At 39.1% G+C, this 24576-nt stretch overlaps 1 protein-coding gene across 6 annotated transcripts in view; it reads left to right on the top strand.

Moving 5' to 3' along the window:
- The first annotated feature begins 2817 nt into the window (after positions 1-2817).
- Positions 2818-24576, top strand: part of LOC109425163 (uncharacterized) — a 43089-nt gene continuing 21330 nt past the window's right edge. For 4 of the 6 annotated variants that reach the window (XM_019700410.3, XM_019700408.3, XM_019700409.3 and 1 more), the window contains exon 1: positions 2818-3130. The gene's annotated coding sequence lies outside the window, so the exon portion shown is untranslated. Of the gene's footprint in view, positions 3131-3184; positions 3445-16187; positions 16342-24576 lie in introns of those variants that run through there. The other 2 variants (XM_019700406.3, XM_062850970.1) reach the window with 2 other exon arrangements.

Here is a 24576-nt window from a genome sequence, read left to right as displayed (position 1 = left end):
TTAACAAAACTAGCGCAGCTTATCTTTTTATATTAAGCTTATTACAAGTGAGCAAGAATAGAATAATAAAATGCACTGTTGTATGAAGCTTCTTGAGATTTGTGCGTCTGATGCACTGTTGAAGCGAGATTTCAAGACGTTTTTCCTTAAGGTGAAACATCAAGAAATCCCATTGCAATTTTGCATACAAACTTTAGAGGCACAAATCTGACGAACGAAGAATCGAACCGAGGCGCACTTGTTAATCCTGGCTTTTCTCACTTGCAAAAAGAAGCAGCTTTTCCAAATCCAGAGCATTTGTTTACGAATTTTCAAGATTGGTGCTCTTGAAAACGTGAGTAGGGGACAAAATCGGCCATTGTGGCAGCCTAGGTGGCAGCCATATTTGTATTCTCTGAAGTTTCTCCTTAAATAGATGGAAAATTAAATTTTTTTTCATGTTTTGACTAAAATTTCGAAAAAAAAAACTTCAGATTTACAACGTAAATGTCATTTTGTTTGGAAAAACTTTAATCCAAATCTATGCAAGTTTTCGAATTTAGCGTTCAGTTGAAAACTTAAATACGTAAAGCAATTTTATTAGGAACTAGCTGTCCCGGCAAACGTCGTTCTGCCTGCCTACTGTGTTTTGACATGTAGCTCTGGGAAAAAATGCCCAGCAAAATGGAATTTCAAACTTTCTCGTTTTCGGTGCGTTTGCGGTTGATTTTCCCAAATATTTTGTCGTACGAACACGTCGGAACCCTGCACGAATGAAACACTGAAAGAATGGTGTAGATCCGTTGGCCCGTTCCCGAGCCTATTCGTGACATACAAACACCATTCCATTTTTATTTATATAGATAAATTGCAAAATTGTACGACTATTCCATGATTTAGATTGAATACAGATAGGTCTCTTAGAGGCAACTATAGCTATAAATACCAAAAACTTCTGTAAAGATATAAAAAATGAAATGTTTGGAGATCTTTTTGGATATAGTTTCCAAAACTGCCCCAAACTTCCAAATATCACCAGGAATCATTATTTTCTGTTGCCCATAATAGCATCTCTGTCCTCAGCTAACTGATGCAGATGGGTGTTGAACAGTTGTTTCAATTCAAAATATAATCGTATAATCGACCGACGTATGTATAGCTTGAAAATGGCGGTTTTTTACATTATAATAGTAATAACAATGTTTACCAATTATTGCCGATTTTTCGTCCAGTGTTGTAGTATCGAACAATGATTGTCGGACGGATGAAGTTTCTGCTTTTGAGATTAAACATTATTTTTTAAAACTATCCTTCACTGTGCGGGAATTAGTACACTGGGAAAAAAAATGTATGGGAAGAATGAAAACGCGAAGGATTGTTTTGTAAAATAATATTTAATCTCAAACGCAGAAACTTCATCCGTCCGACAATCATTGTTCGATACAACAAAACTGGACGAAAAATAGGCAATAATTGGAAGAAAATTGTTATAACAATTATAATGTAAAAACCGTTAATGAAATAATTAACTAATTTTAGAGATCCTGAGGAAGGTCCTAAATGAGACCGAAACGTCGGAAAAGATTAAATAGCTGTATTTTATTTTTTGTCAAGACTGGAAGAGCCATTTTCAAGCTAAAATCTATCGCAGTCGAATCCAAAAAGTGACGTATGTATAGTCATTATAAAACTATTGATTAAATTGTGGAGGTTTTTGGTTCCGACTGTGATGGAATGTAATGTGAAATGCATTTTTCAGTATCTACAAAATACAAATGCTGTTGTTTAATCTTGTCCAACGATTCAGTCACATTGGGGACCTTCCTCAGAGACTCCAACATTCGTTCGATTCAACTTTATCTTTCTCGCACTCTATTAAGACGCTTCTGTATAGTAATTTCAAGTTATTGCACTGAAAAATGTGTAGTTATCTAATACTACATCATCAATCATAAATTTTGGTTCTTCGATTTATTCTCTAGTGAAAATTTAGATAATTGTCAATCAATAATCTGGGTTTCCTTTAAGAATGTGAAGCGGGCCTGGTGTGATGGTTAGAACACTTGACTATCACTCCGAGGACCTGGGATCGAATCCCACTCCCGATAAACTCGCAAAATGTGAGTTCTTCCATCGAAAAAGGATCCCGAGATGAACTAGCCTAGGGCTAAAAATCTCGTTAATACAGATAAAAAAAAAAACCTTTAAGAACCCAATTATAACTACCACAGGACATGTATAAAATATAATCGTCTATTATAGTGCCCTTCGTGGGGTTTCGTTTAAAACAAATATATAGTACTTCAAGATTTTGGACCTCCCTCCCCCCTAATTGGGGGTCCCGGGCACTTGCCCACTTTGCCCTCCCCCCTTAAATCCGGGCCTACCACATGGTAATAAGCTAGCTAAATGCGAATATCAAAACGGGAAATGCCACAAAACTTCAGCTTATTGGACGCAGTGGCTTAATTTCCCTAACAGCGGGGATGAACAAGGAGGGGGCCTGATACCAGTATTGAAGACCCATATAGCTCATAGAAGACTGAAGATGAGTGAGAAGCAGGCTGTGTTCCAGTTGTGACGTCCCACCAAGAAGAAGTAGAAGAACATGTCCAAAAACTTTAAAAAATATATCCTTACGAAAAAGTATTGAACTGGCCGTGGTTAGAACCTAAGACAATCTCAGCATGATCTAACTGAATTCTCCTCGTCTACCACTTCGTTTCGCAGAAAAGTCCCGTCCCATCCCGCTCACGTCACTGTGTGGTTCCGCGGTAGAAAATCTCAAAACGTTCTTTAAATAAACCGAGAGCCAATTCGTCGCTCACGAAGGAATCCGTTTGCCAGTAACTCGACTCCACTCCGACACGACACTGCTGCCTGCTGGCTGTGTATCTCGCGCGAGCCAGATACGCACGGGATTTTTATATAATACAAATATTTCAATTGTACTGGCCGAAAGAAAAGCAAAAATTTGTTCGATCCAGAAACGGGCGCAACTGGTGGAGAAAAATTCTGTTTCCGGATCGTGGAATTCGTAGAAGTTGAAATCCTGCGCCGCGCGTGAGAATCCGATCGTTTGCAAATTAAGGCAAAGTGTGACGTAAACGGAAACTGAACTCTCGTTCCGAGACGAAATCGTAACGCAAAGGTAAAGTGTGTTCCGTCAAAGAGAAGTTCATTTGGAAAGTTGATCAAGTCATTCTACGGTATCAGTGAACGTATCAAAGGAATTGATTCTTACCAAGAACTGGAGGGTGAGCAAGAAGCGAGTGAAAAAAAAAAGAAATAGCTTACCACCCGTCTCCATTTGCCGTATACATTGCTTCGTGAATCGTTCGGTCGGTGAGCGGTGGTGGGCGGAAGCTGCGCGAATTGTCGTCGTCCGTCTCTCAATTAACCGCGTTGTTCAAGTGTGAGCCGAGCGAAATGGCAAACAGAGAGTGCACGAAGCGCAGTTACGTGGTACGTGTTGATTTATCTGAATCACTACAAGTTCACCACCACCACCGCCGCCGCCTCCTCTTCCCGAAAACGGAAGCCCCGTAGAAGCCGGTTATGATGATGAGAAACAGTGATCTTTTTCTCGCAAAAATCTCTAATTTTCACTTGTTCCCGTGTCGGTAACGTCGTCGTGCAAATTGCCTCAGTGTATTCGGGTGTGCTAGGGTGTCCCAATGAAAAACAGCTTTGATACCTGAACAGAAGGGAATGCCGTACAAATACCTTGCAAAAAGAATTAGAGTTATAAGGGAACTCCAAACAAAGCGTAGCAAGCGATTTCTTAGACATTTCAGAGAAATTCAGAGGGCTCTATGGAAATTTCGGGGGTATGTAATTATCGGGTAAATCGGTCGGCAGTAGTACCTCATGGAACTTGCGGACAGGAACCCGAGCAGAAGAAAATAACAAATGAATAACATATCAAGGTATTTATCTTAAATACTACCATACCTTGATATGCCCTCTATTAGGTGGTAATAAGAGGCAAAATAACAAAAACGAATACCAAAGTTTAGTATAATTAACATATAGAAAATAACAAGTCTTATTATTTCAATAATGAATGCATACCTGAAATTTCAAGTGCTGTATTTGCATGTGTATTTGTTATCTCAAAGTTAATGAATACCGTCAAACGGGGTTACTTGCAACAGCGGTGTAACTTGCAACACGATGACATACACTAAATGTGAAGCATTTTCTAATAATAATGAAAACTAGTATGCCCTACTATTTCGGTTATAGAGATTATGTGTATCAAAGAGCGATTTAGTGTAAAAATTAGCTTTATTTCTTTGTTTATGGTTTAGCTACACTGTTAAAACGGATTGCCCATTTTATGCCATAAAAACAAGTATGAAAATCGTGCTTGACCTCTCCCTTACGGTAAGTGCGATAAGTCTGATGACCTTGCTTGCAGTTAGGGTACCTAATAGTAAGCTTAGCTAAACGATAAAAGTTTGATAAACTTATCGACTGAGTAATGCAAAAAATCATTATTATATTCGACAACCACTATGGGGTAACATGCAACAGTTGAATTTGACGAAACCTTCTATTATTTATCTTCATTTCACGATATATTTGACAGAAATAGCCGAAATAAATCATTTATTGATTACGTAACGCGTTCATTTTCAAATGACAATTCATTTTTTACATTTTTTTTTGCACGGAACCTTCAAACATTGTTAGGAAATACCACATTTTGAAGTTTTATTCATGTTTCATCTTGTTAAAAGTTCAATTTTTGTTTATGAACGCTGTAAAACAATCACCAACATCAATTCTGAACCTATATGGAGTAAATTATTTCAGCTTAATACCCAAATTAGCGAATTTGAATTTACAAAGTTGAATAGGTGTGTTTCAATCATGTTAATTTAGCTGAAATTGCCAAACATCGCTTCAAACTGAAAACTACTTAAAGATGACTCACTCTACCTCTTCAAGAAAAGACAATAATCATTGTTGACATTTTGTAATGAGTGCTAAGTCACGAGAATCATATATATTTATATTTGAGGGACGTGAGACCTGTTGCTAAACGATATACTCTCGCTTGCAATAACTATCAACCCTTTCATGAAAAATTATATGTCAATTGGTTAGTGTACATTTTTTCATGGTATGCTTTATGCATAACATCAAAAAATTACAATACGACTAAATACTAGAATGTTAGTGCTGTTTAATGATAGCTAACTTAGCTTCATGTCCTGTGTTGCAAGTTACCCCATAGATGGGGAAACTTGCAACAAGCATGTATTTCGCACCTCCTGTTTAGGTGGCAACGTATTTTGGTAAACCAAGTGCTGCATAGTATTCTACTCGGGGTAATTAGCGTACACGATGCTTCACAGGATGTTTCAAATGTTTAGATTTTCAATGATATTGCTTCAAAGTCGAAAAGTGTTGCAAGTTACCCCATTTGACGGTAACAAACTAATAACATTTCTTGTTAATAAATGTTTCATTTGTTCGATGACTTCACGATGTAATAGCAAATCTTGTTCTTCGGTTATTTTCTATGCTAAACCAACAAATACCACATCAATACCAAACTCTTCTCAAATACCTCCAACAGTTATTGTGATGTTCTCATAAAATTTCGTAGAATAACGCAGCAATAACAACTTTAGGCATTAGACCACATGTTGCTCTTCGTTTGGTATTTGTAAGGTATGCCCTTTTGCTCGGGAAACTCTCGCACTTACAAAAGGGAACCATAATAGCACTTCACGGACAACTAAGTACACTTTACTCAGCTTGAACTTGAGCTTGGTTGACCGCACGCAGTCGCTACTCCAGTATTGCCAGATCAGCTACACTCTCCAAAGGAACCAATGAGATAGCTGCTTGGGACTAATAGACATCTTCAGTGCGTTGGTGGTCTTCTAGTTTGAGGCATGGTCAATGTTTAAAGGGAAGGGAAAAACTAGGAGTGGGTAATGTCTGAGACATAACCGCAAAGGCTGTTGACGTAGGACAAAGGCTGGAACGAGATTTCGACTTTTATACACTGAAACCTCCATTTAAGTCGATGCATGGCTGATCGAAAATAATTTTTACCGTGCCGGCAATGACTAAACTATACAGTTTTATATTTTTTGACAAATCTCCTTTGTCATGCGAAGTGTTAAAAAATATAAAAGTCTATAGTTTTGTCATTGCTGGCACGGTAAAAAATATTTTCGATCAGCCATGCATCGACTTAAATGGAGGTTTCAGTGTATTTCCATAATACAATGTTTGTTGTTATGATAATACAAATGGTGGACTGATGTGTTGAGTAAAGTTGTTGTGTGATCGCTTTCGCTTAACGCATTCACAACCCAACACACATTTTTGCTGTATAAGAGTAAAACAAATCACTCTTAAGCTAACTTTAGCTCAAGAAGCTGTTATTCAGCTGGTTCTGATATTTGGGAAGATGTTGACTAGTTCAAGAGTTATTTCGTTTTGAAGAGAAACGGTTAAATTACTGTTTTACGAGAGAATTTTCATCGAGCGGATAAAATTATTAGATAATTGAACGGCATTAAACAGATCTTTTCAACGAAAGTTTAACGTGAAACTCTTTCGACAATACGTTGTTTTCATCCAGGAAGAACATTAGTAGCCACTTCATTATTGCTGACCTACCAAGCTTTCAATCTGTCGCTTTTAATTATCCGAATCAAAACTCTTGAGGAATTATTTTCGCTGATCCTGGAAAAGACCGTTAATAAAACGGAAGATTTTGGCAAGACAATTGCATGAATTCATCACGCAATGCGATTTTACCCATACTGAATGCGGCCGTTTGCTGTCGTGGATGAGATTCCTAATGCTGTCACCACGATAGCCGAGAGTCATCGCTGAGTTTGTGTGCTGCTGCCTAGCTGGGAGGTGGCATCTCCACTCTCCTTGACTGATCCATGGAAAATGACGAAAGTTGTCTGAGGAAACAGCTTTTATGCCCCTAGATTAGCAGATGAAGCTCCTCCCATTCGGCGGGCTTCCCAGTTTATTCCGTTTGCATGACCCGCCCACATTGTGTCAGACGCTTCAAACTACTGCAACCGTTCTTTGAGACAATTTCGAATCGAACGGATAAACTAATCGAAGTATTGAAAAATTAAGATCATTTTAATTCTATAAATATTAGAATGAAACAATGTTTCAGGTACAATTCTCCGAATAAGATAACGCGTTGCTAAATTTCGGGTAGAAAGATTAGTGATCGATTTTGCTGTTTCTGAGCCACCAAGCATTCAACCATTCACTTTTCGAATGCACTACACTTTTACCGATCGTTGAAATACATCCGAAAATTATCCGATTCATAACTCTTAAGGAATAATTTTCTCTGGTCCTGAAAAGGTCCGTTCAAATAACGGTTGATTTTAGAAAGACAATTGAAAATTATCCGCTCTGAATGCGGGAAGCCATCGAAAACTGCCGCCGCCTGCTGCCGTGAATAAGATTCCTGGTTCTATCAGATAGATAGTCGAGAGTCGTCGCTGGGTTGGTGCGCAGCTACCCAGCTCCGGAGGTAACTTCCATTGCCGGGCCCACCGCAACCGTGATCAGTGGATGAGATTCCTTGTGCTATCACTCGTCGCAGTTGAAGTACTGCTGCGCAGCAGTGGACGTGATATCCTCCTCCACCCTCCCTGACTGATCCAACGAAAATGACGAAAGAAATCAGAGGGAACAGCTTTTATGCCCCTAGATTAGCAGATGAAGCTCCTCCCACTCGGCTGGCTTTCCAGTTTATTTCAATTGCAGGCCCCGCCCCGCATGCTTCAGACGCTTCAAACGATTTTCAACCAAGAAATGAGAGAAATTTTCATCTAGCAAATAAAGTAACCAAAATATAGAAAGATTTAGATCATTTTAATTCGAAAAATGCTAGAATTAAACAAGGGATCGTCTTTAATTTACGGCACACAAAAATTAGTCTTTTTCAACCCCTCCTCATCCCTATGTCACACTTTTTGTATGGGACCTCTGAATTTTTTGTATGGGTTGTCACACTTTGCTGACCCCCCCCCCCCCCCTTTTAAACGTGACGTAATTTCTGGATGCTCCCCAATGTTTCACGAAAAATGGTTCTGATAGGACAATGCGTTGCTAAATTCTGAGTGGAACGATTAGTGGCCGGAATTCAATCTTTCAGTTTTCGATTGAACCACACTTTTCTCGATTGATGGAATGAAATTATCTGAATTACAACTCTTGAGGAATCATTTTCGGTGGTCCTGAAAAGGACCGTTTGATTAATTGACGATTTTAGGAACAAAATGGCATGAAAATATTATGTCACGCAATGCGTGTTGGTTTTCTCCTTGCTTAATACAGGATGCCACCGAAAACTGGTACGCCGCTTTCTGCCATGGATGCGGTTGGGTTGATGTGCCACTGCTCAGCTGTGGAGGTGACATCCATCCTCCCTGACTGATCCAACGAAAATGACGAAAGAAATCAGAGGGAACAGCTTTTATGTCCCTAGATTGGCAGATGAAGCTCCTCCCATTCGGCAGGCTTTCCAGTTTATTTCGTTTGCATGTTCCGCCCCGCATGCACCAGACGCTTGAAACGGTTAATCAACCGAGAAAAGAGAACATTTTCATTTAACGAATGAAGTTACCAAAATATTGGAAGATTTAGATCAATTTATTTCGAAAAATGGTTTAATTAACCCTCTAATACCCAAATTTTTGATTTTGATCTCAATATCATTTTTCGTCATCTAAAATCGATTTAAACATGTTTTGGAAGATGATTCTTTTTAATTCTCGATTTCGTGAATTTCAGTTTTTGATTTTTCTAATTTTTATTTTTGAACATCCCCACACTTTTATATTTTTCCTGGAAGCCTATTTGGGGTACGGATTTTTTGAGATGAAAACATTTGTACATTTTATGATTACTGTTGAAATATTTTTATTTTCAATTTTTTTCATAGAAAATTTTATTTTCCGTGTAATTTTAAGGAAAATAATTTTAGAGTGTATTCGATTCCCTTAAACTATTAAACTAGGGTAGAATGATTTGGGAAAAATTTAAAATATGTTAATTGTAGCGATTCAATACAAAATAAACAATGACTTCTAAAAGGTGACTGAAACATCAAATTTTCAATGATTTTTAAAAAATGTAAAAACACTTTAAAATACACCAAAAACCATTTTAAGATATACAAAACAGTCCTAAATATCAGTCAAAAATATAAAAATTTTGATTTTCCACGAAACAAAAATTACAAAAATGCTCAAACTATACCCCGTCTAAAGGCGGGGTTGGGTATTAGAGGGTTAAACAATGTTTCACGAAAAATGGTCTGGATAGGATAAAGCGTTGCTAAATTCCTGGTGGAATCATTAGTGGTCGGCATCATTATTGTAGCGGGGCCACCAAGCATACAATTTTTCACTTTTCGGTTGCACCACACTTTAACCGAGCGATGGAATGAAATAATTATCTGATTCACAACTCTTGAGGAATAATTCTCTATGGTCCTGAAAAAAACCGTTTGAATATTGGACGATTTCAGACAGAAAATTGACATGAATTCATCATGCCACGCAATGCGTGTTAGAATTCCCCGTGCTGAATGCTGAACGCCGTCGAAAACTGGCCCGCCGCTTGCTGCCGTGGATGAGATTAGTGATCGCCTTCACTGTATGCTGAACCACCACCAAGGGTTCAATCATTCACTATTTGTTTTCACTACACTTTCTCGGTCAATGGAGGAATTTTATCCAATTAACTCTCTAGGAAGCATTTTCGATGGTCCTGAAAAGAACCGTTTGAGTTATGGACGGTTTTAGGAAGAAATTGAAATCAATTCATCATGCCACGCAATGTGTGTTGGATTTCTCCGTGCTGTTTGCTGGAAGCCGTCGAAAATTGGCCCGCCGCTTGCTACTCTGGGTGCGATTCCGGATTTTGCTGCTGGCTCTGTCACCACCGTCGATCAATCTGATGCTGAAACTCTTCCTTGGTCTGCCGCGTTAGGCGGTTAGAAGGTGAATGTGCAACAGCACCCTTGCCGAAAACCACCGCCACCGAGCCGACAAACAAGAATGAGCGAAAACGCAAACGAAGAAAGTGGGTAGCTCTCGTTCGATGCGTTCACCTCGATACGACAAAGGCAAATGAGGGAAGATGCGAAGAAGCAGTAGCTTTTACATTCGACGGGAGCATCCAAAATGTGCTCGATCGTGATTGGCTGGAATAAACATGGGTTCACTTTTCCCAATTTTTCAATAGTTTGTTATTGAAAATCAGCAAATGTTAATATTGGACATAATTGGTGTAAAGATTTCCAGTCGATTGGAGCCAAAATTTTGAAAATTCAACGAGAAACGGCTGAGTTATTAACGCTCAAAATCTCCACTTCAAACGTAACGCGGCCGATTTCTGAAAATTTAGAATGACACCCGGTATAGAAAAGAGAGACGTAGTCCTACGTCAAAAGATAACTGCAATCGCTTGCTGCCAACAGGCCATTGAGTCCTCTGCGCCTGCACAAGATCATGCGGATGTCGGAGTGTTGGTGAGAAATGTTTATTTTTGGCACAGCGTTCACGTATTAGTGCATGGATGACAGGTGTAAAGTGATAGATTGTGTGAGGATTACTGTGATGCGACACAGTTCGCTTGATTGCATAACTTGTAGGCGTTATATGATAGATTTACACTGTGCTGTGATGAAAATTAAAAGGAAGAGAAACAGACTTTTTCAATTCTGGATCTAGCGATACGAATATAGAATATACATGAGTTGTATAAGTAGAAGAGGAAGAAAAGTAGATAGAAAGATACAGTAGAAGGATAGAGACGAGCCAGGGATTGGAAACAGGACCCTCTGCATATAAATCAGAAGCGGTAGCCACTAGACCACCAAGTCCGTCAGGACAACTACACTTTATTCAGATCTTCAAAGTATATTTCAGGGCCCTGACACTTCTACTCCCTCATCTCTACTCACCACTCCTAGTCTTCTTCCACCACAGCGCCCTTGGAATTGCGCGCGATGGCGCGGCGGCGCGTAGACGCTTCAAACTACTTCGCTTCAATGATTTACTGTCTTGATTGACGAACTCTGCAAAAATACTGGGTCATTGATCGCCTTGAGGACCTCGGTCATTGCTTCTCCAGCCGACCCATTACTCAGAGACCCCCATTACACCACCCCTTATGGCCGCCCAGGGGATGGTAACCGGTCCCTCTAGTGGTAGATTTCCGAACTACGGTGTATAGTGTGCTGACTGTCCTTGCAGGGTGGTAGAGACTGACCTTGTCCTATTCATCCTATCGGGAGCTTCTAGCTGGCTGGGACCTACACTAAACACGAGTATTACGTGTCATTAAATCAGTCTTTATTTTACCCAACACAAATCACGAAAATCTCGGTAACACTTACGACACAAAATAACCAACACTTACAGGTATCAGAAGCGTATTAGGGAGTACAAGATTTCTCGATTTTTGCTAAGGCTAATCAAACCAATTGGAAGTTACATCGTTTGATTTCAAATGAGTTTTAGGGGGTGTACAGCCCTTCGAGAGTTTTGTACGAGTTTTTCATGGGGCCGGCTCCAAGGATATTTCAGAGTGTTTAATAGAGTATCAGGGATGATTGGGGGGACTTCGTGGTGGTTTCAGAGGAGTTCCAGTGGGGTCCAGGGGTGATTCAAGGGAGTCTAACCTTCCATGAACCCCTTCAAATTGCTTAGGAAGCCAATCCAACGCTCCTGAAATGCCATGAATTTCTGAAAGGGATCTTGAAACTCCCTAAAACTTCATGAAATGGCCCAGAAAACCCCTGACACCCCCTCTTCTGAATCCCTTCTGTAACACCCCTAATATCATCTGAATCGTGTGGAAGCCCCTAAAAGCCTCTGAAGCTCTTTAAAATGCCTTGTAACGCTCCTTGAACCCTTGAATTTCTCTAAAACCCCCTGATATTTCTTGAAATGCCATTGAAACCTGCAAAGTCAATCTGAATCTGAAACACGCTGAAAACCCCCTAAATGGCTTTTAAATGTGGGGACAAGAATTACCATATTAGCCCTTCCGTCACTAACCACCTGAAATATTTCTGGTCATTTGGGACCCAATATACGAATTTCCCGGGAAATTGGTTGCGGTGGTTTCCGGATCATTATTTTTCGAAAGTAAACAAATACCGTCAAGCAACACCCTCAAATTTCGTGATTTTTCAAGATACATCAGCTGCGCCATTTTTGAGCTATCTGAGATATTTGTTCCTGCGGTTTGTTCTGGGACTCCTCCAAGAATTCCTCTAGGGATACCTCTATCGATTCTAGCAGGGATTTCTCAAGTTACCACTTTATGGGCTCATCGAGATATTTCGTCAATGAACTTCTCGAGGAAGCCTTGATGGGGTTTCACTAGTAATTGCAGAGATTCCACCAGCAATCTCTTCTAGGATTTCCCTCGAAATTGCTATTGAAGGAATCTTCAGGAATTCCTAGTAAGATTATTCAAGACTATCTTCCTGGGAGTTTTCCATAAGTTCCTTTGGCGATTTTTCCAGGAATTCCTTCAGAGTTTTTATCCAGGGATTTCTCGAGAAATACCTTATGGGATTCCTCCAGGAGCTCCTGTTGGCCTTCCTTTGAGAATTCGAGCAACTATATAGGACTTTCTGCTGAGATTCCATCCAGGGGTGCTTCCAGAAATTTCTGATGGGGTTTTCTTCAGAAACTCATATGATCTTTCTTCATGTATTCCTGCTGAGATTCTTCAAGCAATTCCTATTAGGTCAAATCAATAAAAAAATTTGGATGCGTCCAAGAAACAATTGTAGAACCACAGTTGCAATTGCTTGAGGGGTCCAAGCAGAAATTTCTGGATTAAATGTCGGAAGATGTTCCTGGAGAAATTACCGGAAGAGCTTCTGGAATAAACCCAGGAAGATTGTCTTGAATGATCCCACCAAGAATTCTTGGAGGAATTTCTGGAGAAGTTCATAGAGTTCTGGAAGGTATCATAGCGGGAGGGTGGTCTGATATTGCCAAATTTTGGTCTACGTGGTTTATGAACAGCCCCTAATATGAATTGCTCGAGGAATCCCAGCAGCAAGTTCAATATGAGCTCCTGGAGGAATCCCATCAGAAATTTCTGGAAGAACTCCTGGATGAAATCTCAAGATTAAGTCTTGGATAAATACTTGAAGGAATCTCTGGAAGAATCACCGCGGGTATTTCCGGAAATATACTAGGAAGATTGCCAGGAAAAATCCCAGCAGGAATACTAGAAGAAAACTCTACAGCAATCCCTTGTAGAGTTCCTGAAGGGACCACAGTTAGAATTTCTGAATGAATTCTAGGAGAAATTGTTGGAAAACCCGCCCAAATAGTTCCTCGGATTCCCAAAGAAAGGCCAATGGGAGCTTCTGAAGGAATCCCAAGAAGGAATTCCTGGAAAAATCACCGGAAGAACTTCTGCAAAAAATCCCAGATTGTCTTGAATAATCCGTCTAGGAGTTCCTGAAGAAATCCCAATAACAATTTCGAGAGAAATCGAGAGATTGTTGGTGGAATCTCTGCAATTACCAGTAAAACCTCATCAGGACTTCCTCGAGAAATTCTAAGAGTAGTTCATTGAAGAAATATCTCGATGACCTTATGAAGGGATAACTTGAGAAATCTCTGGAAGAATCGATAGAGGTATTCCTAGAGGAATTCTTGGAGGAATCTCAGTATGGACCGCAGTAACAAATATCTCAGATAACTCAAAAACGGCACAGAATAATGTATCTTGAAAAATCATGAAAGTTGAGGTGTTGCTTGACGGTATTTGTTTTCTTACGAACAAAAAATGATCCGGAAACCACCGGAACCAGTTTCCCGGGAAATCCGTATATTGGGTCCCAAATTATCAGAAGTATTTCAGACAACGCGAAACTAGCACAGAATGGTGTATTTCGAAAACCACGATTTTTGAAATGCCGCATGATAATATTGAACTATTTTCAAAACTTGGCTCCGGAACTGGATTTCGGGAAATCGGTCCACTAATTCCGAAATGCCCAAATGCATTCTAATTGACCAATCATCGTGATAATATGTTATAACTCTCAAAATCATATGTTGCATGATGGTGTTTGTTCATCTTCGAAAAATAGACCCCAGAACCACCGGAACCGATTCTCGTGAAATCAGTATATCGGTTCCAAAATGGCCATAAGTATTTTGGATAACACAAAAACAGCTAAGAATGATGTATCTTGAAATATCACGAAGTTGAAGGTCTCGCATGATGGTATTGAAACATATTCCTGGTAGAGCCTCGTAGCCGTGCGGTTAGGGTCAAGCTTCTGATTGCACCATGCTATGGGGTGAGGGTTCGATTCCCGCTCCGGGCGAAAACTAAATTGGTCTCATATCGAAAACTAACGTTTCCCAAAATGGCCAATTTCAATGACCCAAACCATTTTGATTCCGGAATAACTCCGGAATCAGCTGGCCATTCCAACAATCTCCAACGAATCTCTAAATTAGAATGAGATGTGCTTCTTGTGTCAAAATTTGGTTAAAAAATATTCAAAATCAAAAAAGTTATAGCGAAAAGTATTCTTTCGCACTCTCGTTATCCCCTTACGGAAGCGTTAATCCTGTAATGCTCAAACAATAGTTTGAGTAGGGTATCGCGCTACTTGGGCGGTGGTTTTCTTCGTCTGTTATTTTCATCTGTTTTCCACTGTAACTCGGTCAATTTTGAACCGATTGACTTGAAATTTTGTACACGGGTAGATACTATACCTATCTCACCGCATTCCAAGAATTGTGTCAATTGGTTCAAGATTGACTGAGTTATAGTGGAAAACAGACGAATATAGAAGCCACCGCCCAAGTAGCGCGATTCCCTATTTTGTATTTTTTTTCTTTCCTGTGCAATGAAAACTTTCATGTGTTTAACTGATATTAAGGACTGTTCTGCACATCACAAAATGGTTTTGACGTCTTTTGAAGCGTACCTTTTAACATTTTTTAATGTTATGATGTTTTGATCACTTCTGAGATGTCACTGTTTCTTTTGTATTGAGTCGCAGCTACAGGGGATGGACAAAATGATCGGGATAGGCAAAATTTTCTTTTTCAAAAAATGTCCAATTAGCTGTAACTATTCGAAAAGTGCATCAAATATTCTTAAATTTTCACTATAAGTTGATCAACTAATTGTGTATCAGTGGACAAAATTTGAAAAAGATCGGGCTATACTACACGAAGTTATAGGCATTTTAGAAAAAAGGTAGAATTATCCGATAGCCAACTTTGAGCTGTTATATCTCCGGATTCAATGAACAGAATGCAATGAAATTTTGTCCATTTATGATTTATATAATGAGCTCTGAAAAACGTTTGACACAACTTGAAATTATTAACGAGAGAAAAAGTTATAGTTAAATAATTTTATGATTTTTTAGTAAATTGGTCAATTTTTAATATGCATCCCATTACTTTTTCAATGAATTGCCGCCTATGTTGTTACTTTCATATAAAACATATCTGTATTCAAGACAATCAGAGGCAATATAAATGAACTATAATTAGCATCTTAAATTTTGAAACGGTGTTGAAATTTAAGAAAATTTGGTGTTTTATAAGAAAAATAATCTAATCGTTATAATTTTCTTCCGTGTTAAGAATTTTAAGTTATGTCAAAAGTTTTTCAAAGCTCATTATATAAGTTATAAATGGTCAAAATTTAGGGATGACCAAAATAAAAATTAAGAAAATTGACAAATAAAATCCACAAAAATGAATCACCAAGTTTAAATCGATTTAAGGCGATTTAAAATAATGTTTGAATAAAAATCAAAAGTTTGGTATTAGAGGTTTAAATTTTAAAAATATGCAGTTTCTGATAATTAACCAGCGGAATCCTCAGAAACATTCTTCTCGAAATATTCAAGTATGCATATCTTTCTTATGAGCGGGACACCCTACCGCCGTGTAAGCTTACCGAGTCTAATAATACGGATCTATTTACACGCCTGGCACACGGGCAACGCAGCGGCGGCGGAAGAAATTCGGTGGTATTTTTAAATCAAACATCTGTGCAACGTGAGGTGAATTCATATTGTTGTGATTATCCGTTCGATTGAAACCGAGAGAAAACGTGAAAATGTCATACACCACCACCGTTTAGTACCTACATCGTCGGTGTGCTGCGTGTTGGGCGTGCGCTGGTGCGTGGCGAAATCAATTTGCTCATCGAGTGTGAATCGAGAATCGCGTATCGAAAATTCTGGTGACTCATCGGTGAAGTCGAAGACGACATTCTAACAGCCAGCGTTAGTGTAGTGCGCGCAAGCAAAACCAACCAACCAACGGGGTAAAGTGTGCGTGATTGAAAAATTGAGATCACTAAGCTAATGCGGGATGGCGTCAGCTCTATATATGTGCAAAGAAGTCTAGGAGACGATTCTAACGACCGACATTGAGTGATAAATACGAATTCGAAGCAAAACACACTGATGCAGCGAGATAGTTGATACGTTGATGCTGTCTGTGATTGGTAAAGGTGAAAATGGCGGAAATGATAGGTGTACCAGCGAAGCAGAACAAAAATATATCGCATAAATCATTGAAGAAGAAACAAGATATGGGAAACATGTGAACTATCGAGTCCTGTGAAAGAATTGAAATGCGTTGTAACAAAAGTGATAAGAAGTGAAATGTCACATGTAATTGTAAAGTCACCCGAAACTTACGTTGAAACAGAGATTTATTTAGACGATGTATATAAACTACGTAGACTCATTTTTGGCCTTCTCAGACCACCCACCCTTCCCCCTCGTAGACTTCTGCTTATACAAAATTTTCTAAATTTGTATGGAGCGTAGACTTTGGCCAGACCCCCCCGTTCCCCCTACGAGTCTACGTAGTTTATGGATAGGCCCTTATACACCACCCCACCTTCCGTTGTCAGCGGTCTAATTAGCTGATTTTTTGTGGCCTTTCTCGTTTTTCTAATCGAATCTAGCTAACTAATCGTTACGGTAATTCGCCAATTGTTGAACGGTTAGTACTGGCATTTTGATTTGTTTTTCCGTGCATAATTCCACTTTAGTTGAAAAATATCCAGGGATCGTCTATATCCACTTAATCCTATTACTGCCCATTGAATTTGTATTCCCTTAAATTCCATTTTCTAAGAAAAAATTGAACATTTGTATGGGAAGTCTGTAACCCAAATGTTGGACGCTTCCTTAAGCTAGCTCATCATAATGTTGGACGGTTCTCGCTAATTGTTGAACGGTTGAAGCTTTGTTCGTAATTGATGACGTATAACCCGACATAAACCTATCATTGACCTATTTTTATTTTGGGCACCAAACCCAACATAGACCCAACAGTTATCCGATGTGGTTCCAACAGTGGTCCAACATTTGATAAAACTTGACCCGGCTTTGACCCGACTTTGACCCGACATTTGATATTTTTTTTCACTCTGGCGGATTTTTTCCGGGTTTTTCGTGTTTTGTGCCCAGCTAGTCCCAGCTAGTGACAATTCATTTAACCCTTATGTGTCCGACCGGGTACCCGGGTACCCAGCGCCCATTTAAAAAACACGGTGTAGAAAAAAGCAAAAAGTTTGTCGGACACATAACGGTTAAATGACAAGGAATCGCTCATTTGAAGAGAGCTCTAGTGGACTGAAATAGTTTTGAACAAGACAAGAAGCAAAATGGCTGAAAAGATTTGATTAGAAGCGAAAACGACAAAAGAAAAGTACGCCTTTAAAAACCCCTGAATCACTCCACATGGGACCCACTCAATCCCCAAGAACACTCATGGAACGACCCTGAAATCCCTTTAAAATCCGTTGGTTGCTCCTGTATCCCCTGGAACGCCTCGAAATACTTCTGGGACCCCCTTAACCAGAGTTGAAAAAATCACATTCAATTGAATGTGCTGAACTGAATGCATTAGGCATTCATTTTATCGTACTCGTCTTCGATTTTATCGTACAGACAGATTAAAACTTACTAGTTAATCTTATTTCTAAACAAATTCCTCGACATATCAAAATCAAAATAGACAAACACTTCGTTGAAACGACGACAACAAACATCAAAGGGATTATTCTGTCCATATAGGGTGCGGTGCCTCGGTAAACGAAGAAAATCAGCTCGTCTCGTTGATCGGAAAGGGGCGTTGAACTGAATTTTGCCAAGCAAATCTGTTCAGTAGATGTTATTTTGCAAAATGTCGAAAATGAAAAGGCGTTGCAGTAGTATCCTTCTATCCGCTAAGGTAGGCAGGTGCACTAATGCGCAGCGATGCTCGTATGGCGGCAGTCTTAAAGGGTCGTTCCATGGTAACCGACGAAGTGCAAACCGCAGGAAATTCCGCTGGATTCGCTCCATCCAATTGGGTTTTTAAATTAAGAAAAATGTATTGATTTTTTTTTACTTTATACGAAAGAGCACCTTTTTCTGAGTCGCTATGGTTTTTTCAGATGTTTAGAACCTTATTTTGGTACCTAAAATCAATTTCAAAGAGATTTTTTGAAATCACCTTTTGACAGCTGGACAACTGCTTGACATCTCCGCCCAGTACAAACTGCGACGAGGGGTGATTCGACAAATCGCTCCCATACAAACTTCAAATTGATTTTTAAATAGGTTCCCGGGCTCCAAAATTCATAAAAATTTGGATTTCGGCTCAATTTGACATGCAGATTCAGAATATCGAATTATCTCAACACCGTTAAAGAAGCCAATTGCACTGTACAGCATGATAAGGCGCCCACACCAGCACACCATATTCCAGTAAACTGCGCACCAGCGCGCAATACAGTGTTTTCAGGCAATATACATCTTCAAACTGTTTAGCATTTCGTTTGATGAATCCGAGCATAGCGTATGCCTTTGCGGTTGTTGAAGCTACCTACCTGTTCAGCAAAATTGAGCTTGTGGTCAAGTAACACACCGAGATCTCTGACAGTGTTGGCTCTAGTTATTGTGTTGGCTGACATTTTATACTGGAACAGTATAGTTGGGTTGTGAATGCGTCTGAACTCTCTTTTCAGCTCCGCAGTGAGATACTTGAAAGTGAACACATAAAAACTCAACTACTTTGTGGACGTAATGACTCCACCATCATCAACACACGCTCTGCGCTGATGGATGCTTCATGTCAACAACGGCCGCATGAATGCGACTGGCCCATAAGCAAGCGTGGTGAATTTTCTCTTTTGAGTGCCAATGACAGGGAAAATGTTGTTATTGTATCTCGCCGTCGTCACGATGTGAGCGACAAGAGAATTTTTATTCTCTTCTCACCCGCCTCCGTGAAGGAAAGAGGCTTCAACGTCAGAAGCGGTGTGGTGAAAAGACAAAAACAAAAAATCACGTTCGTTGCATGCTTTCATTTTTTTGCAACCCTGCCCTTAACACTCTGAATCCCTCTTGAACACCTCTGGAACGCCCTTGAAACCCATTGAAAACCACTGGAACCTTTCTGAAACCCTCTGGATAACCCCTGGAACGGTTCCGGGTCATTTGGCCGAATGCCTTTTGGCCGAATGCCGTTTGGCCGAAAATGAATGATGAACTTAAGTGACCATGCCACTTTTCCCCGCATCAGTATAACTTGAAAGAACAGCCTATGATACAAAGACGGAAAAATCCTTGATAAAATATTGGCAGTTTCAACGCCAACTAATGCGTGAATGTCAAAACTAGAAAGAAAAGCCTATGATCAAAAGAAGGAAATATTTCTGATGATCATATTGGTAGCCAGAGTGTCAACAATTTCCTCTGAATTCTTTTGGTCATAATTCGGCCAAACGACCCATTCAGTCAGCTAGCATTCGGCCAAATGGCGTTCGGCCAAACGGCATTCGGCCAAATGTAAAGTGAAAAAAAATCTGGCAGTCATGCTAATATCGTAGATTATTCAAGTGTTCAACAAGTGGATCATGGATGTATACTTAACCCTAAAAGGGATACCTTCATGGCCTCAGTTTCGTCACCTCGCTGAGTGTGTTCCATCAAAGACGAGCTCTGAAAGGCGCCTGAGGTCCAATGTACCCTAGGTATCCCTTTTAGGGTTAATGATAGTGTGATGAGAATTTTTTTTTTCAAATTAAATTATAATGAAAATGTGTGACTTTGATATTTGTGTTCGATTTTCCCGTAAAGCTTATTTCGTATCAGCAATTTCTTAAAACTAATCTTAACCCTTATGTGACCAGCAGGGTACCCAGGTACCTTTTTCGATTTCAATTCTCGATATTTTTATGATTATTGAGAGTAGGAAGTTGAAACTCTGCCAGATCTTAGAACTCGTGAACATATATCTATTAACGGGGTTGACGGAATTTCCAAGTGAGGAGGGTCGGGAGGAGCGGCCGCTGATTTTTTTTTTTATTACGTGGAATGCCGGCAGGGTACCCGGGTACCCACGAAACTGAAATGATCATATTTCCGTCAATTTTTCACCGATTTCAATTTTTTTTTGCTCATCTAACTCAGAAACTCATTATCTATCTAGAAAATATGTGGTTGCGCCGATCTGATGACTGTATTTTTCGGGAAATCCGGATTTTTGGGATGACTTTATACCACATTAAATCCCACATTGTTTAGCCTTGGATACCGTATAGTGGCCATTGCCAGCCATAGCCCCACGGGAAGCCTGATACGAAATCGCAGCTATAAATTCAACACGTTTTATGATCGCAGGCTGGTCAGATACAATATGCTGAAGCAATTTTAGGATGATTGATACCGATATTGCCACTAACCTACCGAATATTGCAAGCATTGTTTTGTTAAAAAACATATGCCCGGAAATCCGGATTTCCCGGCACCCACGGTGATCGGACTGGTCTAACCAAATACTATATCGATAAATAATGAGTTTGTGAGTTGAATGAGCCAAAAAAAATAAAATCGGTGGGAAATTGACGGAGATATGATCATTTCAGTTTCGTGGGTACCCAGGTACCCTGCCGACATTCTACGGGTGTTTTTTTTTGCTGGCCACACTACGGTTAATAAAGATTTAAAAAAAAATGGAGTTTCCAGATTCAAACATATTGTAAGGGAACAATTTGTCAGCTGCAAATTGGAAATTCTTCCACGTATTGGTCAAAGTAAACCTCCAAATAATTAACAGGAATTGTTTAGATTGCTTCGCGAATTCCTCCCAGAATTTCTTCAAAGAATTCCTCCTATGATTCATTCAGAAGTATCCCCATGGATTAGTTCAAACATTATTCCAAGGGTTCCTTATAGAATCCCCCAATTATTAATTCAGAAATTCCTTATTTTTTTTTCTTCCGTGTTTTCGCCAAAGATTTTTTCAAGAATTCCTCGAAAAAATCCATAAGGCGAATTTGCATCCATTGCTTCAGAATTAATTTGAGAAAACTCTCCAATCGGTTGTTAGGTATACCTCCTGTCCGTGGATCCTTTGAAATATTACTCCAAGTATTCATCATTCGCAAATGTCTTCAAGGACTACTCTGGGGATTCCTCGAAGGATTCGATTGAGGAATTTCTCCGATGAACATCTGGACATTCCACTAAAAAAATCTTTAAGAACTCTACCAGTTGTTGTCGCCAGGGAAGTAAAACACGTCACGGACTCTTATTTGCTGGAATGTTGCTAAAAAGCTATAAAAACATGAAGATACAGTTTGATTCATTTGTTTCATCGTCATTCAAACTTACAATTTCGCTGAACCCTGGTGTAGAATTCTCAATTCCTAGCAATCAACGGTAATTCGGTCTACATAAAAATCCTTTGCCACATTATACAATTAGGAATGGATACTATTCAGTATTTAGGAAATACTTACTACAAATCGAATACTTATAAATTGCTACACCTACGAGTTCTGTGTTTACAATTAGCAATAGCTATGTATCCACGGTGCCGCGTACTAATAGGAGTTCAATAATTAGTGTTCTTCAAATTCAATTAGTGCTTACTAAGTAGAAAATGTATTCCACAACTAGTAATGAAAAAATACAATGATTTTTTGCCAAAATTCTCACTGCGGTAGGTATTGCAATCTCAGTTCAATTTTGCTTATCATCTCTTCTGACGTTTTGGTTTTGATCTGCCTGTTCTACCTACATTCACACGATCGACGGGTGACCCGATCCACGCTTCCTACTACACTCATAGGCATGTGGTCATCCGTGTTGCCAGGGTCAACACCAGTTTCTTCAGAAATTTCTCTAAGCATGTACGAAAAATCTTTCCGCAGTTTCTTCAAGGATTTGAACAAGAGTTTTTGCATGAATTCTATCAGAAAATTTTCCTAGGATTCCTTAGGGAAGTCCTCCAAGTATTACGTTAATATTTCTAAGGATTACTCCAGGAAATCCTCTAAAAATGCGTACAAGAGTTTCTCCAAGGACTCCAACAGAAATTTCTTCAAAGGTTCTTCAGGAGTTCCTCGAATTATTGTATCGAGAGTTCCTCCAAGAATTCCTTCCAAATATTCTTATACATTGTATGAATAAACAAAAAATCTTTAGAAATTCCTTCAAGATTTTTTTTCAGAAATTCCTCCAAGGATTACCTCAAATTTTTTTTCACGGAATCCCTCAAGACTCCTTTCCCTAGCATTTATTTCCCTTTCCAACTGACTGTAAGGACTTGGCCGGCGCTAGTATTAATTCAAAATGTATGAGCTGCATTACACTCTGAGAATAAGTGGCGTGTCTTCATTTCAATCTTGTGTCTTAGGAAACAGGGCTTGTAGAGGGATATATCTCTGCACTGATAGATTTACAGGCGCGGCGATTGCAAAAAAGTTTGGGAATCTCTGGTCTACTTCCTTATGCCATTTTGCGGTTAACGGAGTCCCTTTTTTTTTCGTCATATAACCATTCAAAATGTACACTACCACAAGACGGTGGTACTCACTCATAGTCGGGTAACTGTCTTGTCATGGGTGGTACTTCCCAAATGGATTTCCGGCCTGTGTGGTGATCTCTGTATAGTCTAAGAGGCGGTAGCAGCATGCAAAGCCTGCCGACGCACACTGTGGACTACACCTAAAGATTCATAATAACCAAGAGGTTCTGCGGGAGGTTTGGCAATGAATGGGTGGCAATAGCAATAGCAGCACTGGTTTAAACATTAAAATGAAACACTACACAGTGAAAATCATAAGACAGACTCTCAGACAGACAGGCATTGTACTGGTTATAAATTATCTTACAGAAGTTCCTACAATGATTTATTAGTTATTTGAATGCTTGAACTCCTTCAGAAATTTCTCTAAAGATTCCTTAAGAATTTTTTTCATTTTTTTTTTTCGGAAACGCTTCTAGAATTCCACAGGAAAATTCTCAAAAGTCTGCATCAGGGTTTCCCCAATAATTTCTTCATTAATGGACATGAAAATAAACATAAAAACGAACAGGTATCTTCAGTGTGTGAGCTACGTCAGATTCCAGGTCATATGGGAGATGGGAAGAAAAGTGAAGATTGTAATTGCCTTTGCCGCACAAGTTCATATGGGTAGAAGTGTTATTCACATATCTATAGTTTTTGGCAGAGGGTTCACACATTGGTGCGTGGATGCCAGTCGAAAGGTGATAGGTTGTGTGTTAATTACTTTGAAGATGGTGCGTCACAGTTTGCTTGGTTGCATAACTTGTAGGCGTTACAATATATTATGAAATATTGTTTTACACTGTGCTGTGGAAGTTGGAAGGAATAGAAACGGTCTATTAAACCGATTCTGGTAAACAATTTCCATTAAGTTATGATTTTTTAAACAAACGGCTCATATAGTATATCTGGACAATTTATACTAAATTGGTCACAACTCAAGAACGGAGAAAAACCACGTCTTGAAAATTTCACAGAATATAGCTTATGTAATTTCCCTCCAAAAATATTTTTTTGAGAATTTTTCCGCTCTTCCTAAATAGTTTTTTCGACATTTCTGAACAATTTTCCTCAACTGTGAAAAATTTTGTATTTTTTCAATTTCTGACAAAATTTGCTTATGATTTCACAAAAAAAATGTGTCTATGTCTATCGTTCTTGAGTTATGATTTTTCAAAGTAGGTGGTGTCTATGGAAAATGTTTTATTTCCACTGGAGTTTTCCAGAAAATTAGGTGACCCTGGTTATTTTTCAATTTAGTTTTTGTCCATATATATGTGAAAAATCCCCTCCCTTACGGATTCCTGCAAAGGTTTTCTTCGGGCATTACTTAGAATTCTGAAATCGCTCTATATTTGTTTTCTGACGATTCCTCAAGGATTCCTACCAAACTTTCTTCTAGAATTTTGCAAGAATACCTAGGAATTCATCCAATGATTGCTTCAGAAAGTCCTTCTATAATTTCTTTTGGAATACCTCCAAGGACTTTACGACTTTAGTCACGAGCAGTGTCTCTGTAGTTTATCGGAACAGTGTAGAGCAAATTAGCGGCAAATGTTAAAATCTTGCAAACTTATTTAATCTAAAAAGATGATATGATATCGTATATAAACTATTAATAGCGTTTATCGTATACACATGTACCGCCGAGCACCATGCACCATGAAGTGTAATCTGAGACCCTCTGGTATTGATTATTCTT

The sequence above is a fragment of the Aedes albopictus genome, chromosome 2, assembly GCF_035046485.1.
Source record: "Aedes albopictus strain Foshan chromosome 2, AalbF5, whole genome shotgun sequence".
Classification (NCBI taxonomy): Eukaryota; Metazoa; Arthropoda; class Insecta; order Diptera; family Culicidae; genus Aedes; species Aedes albopictus.
This window is presented reverse-complemented; position numbering and strand designations above follow the sequence as displayed.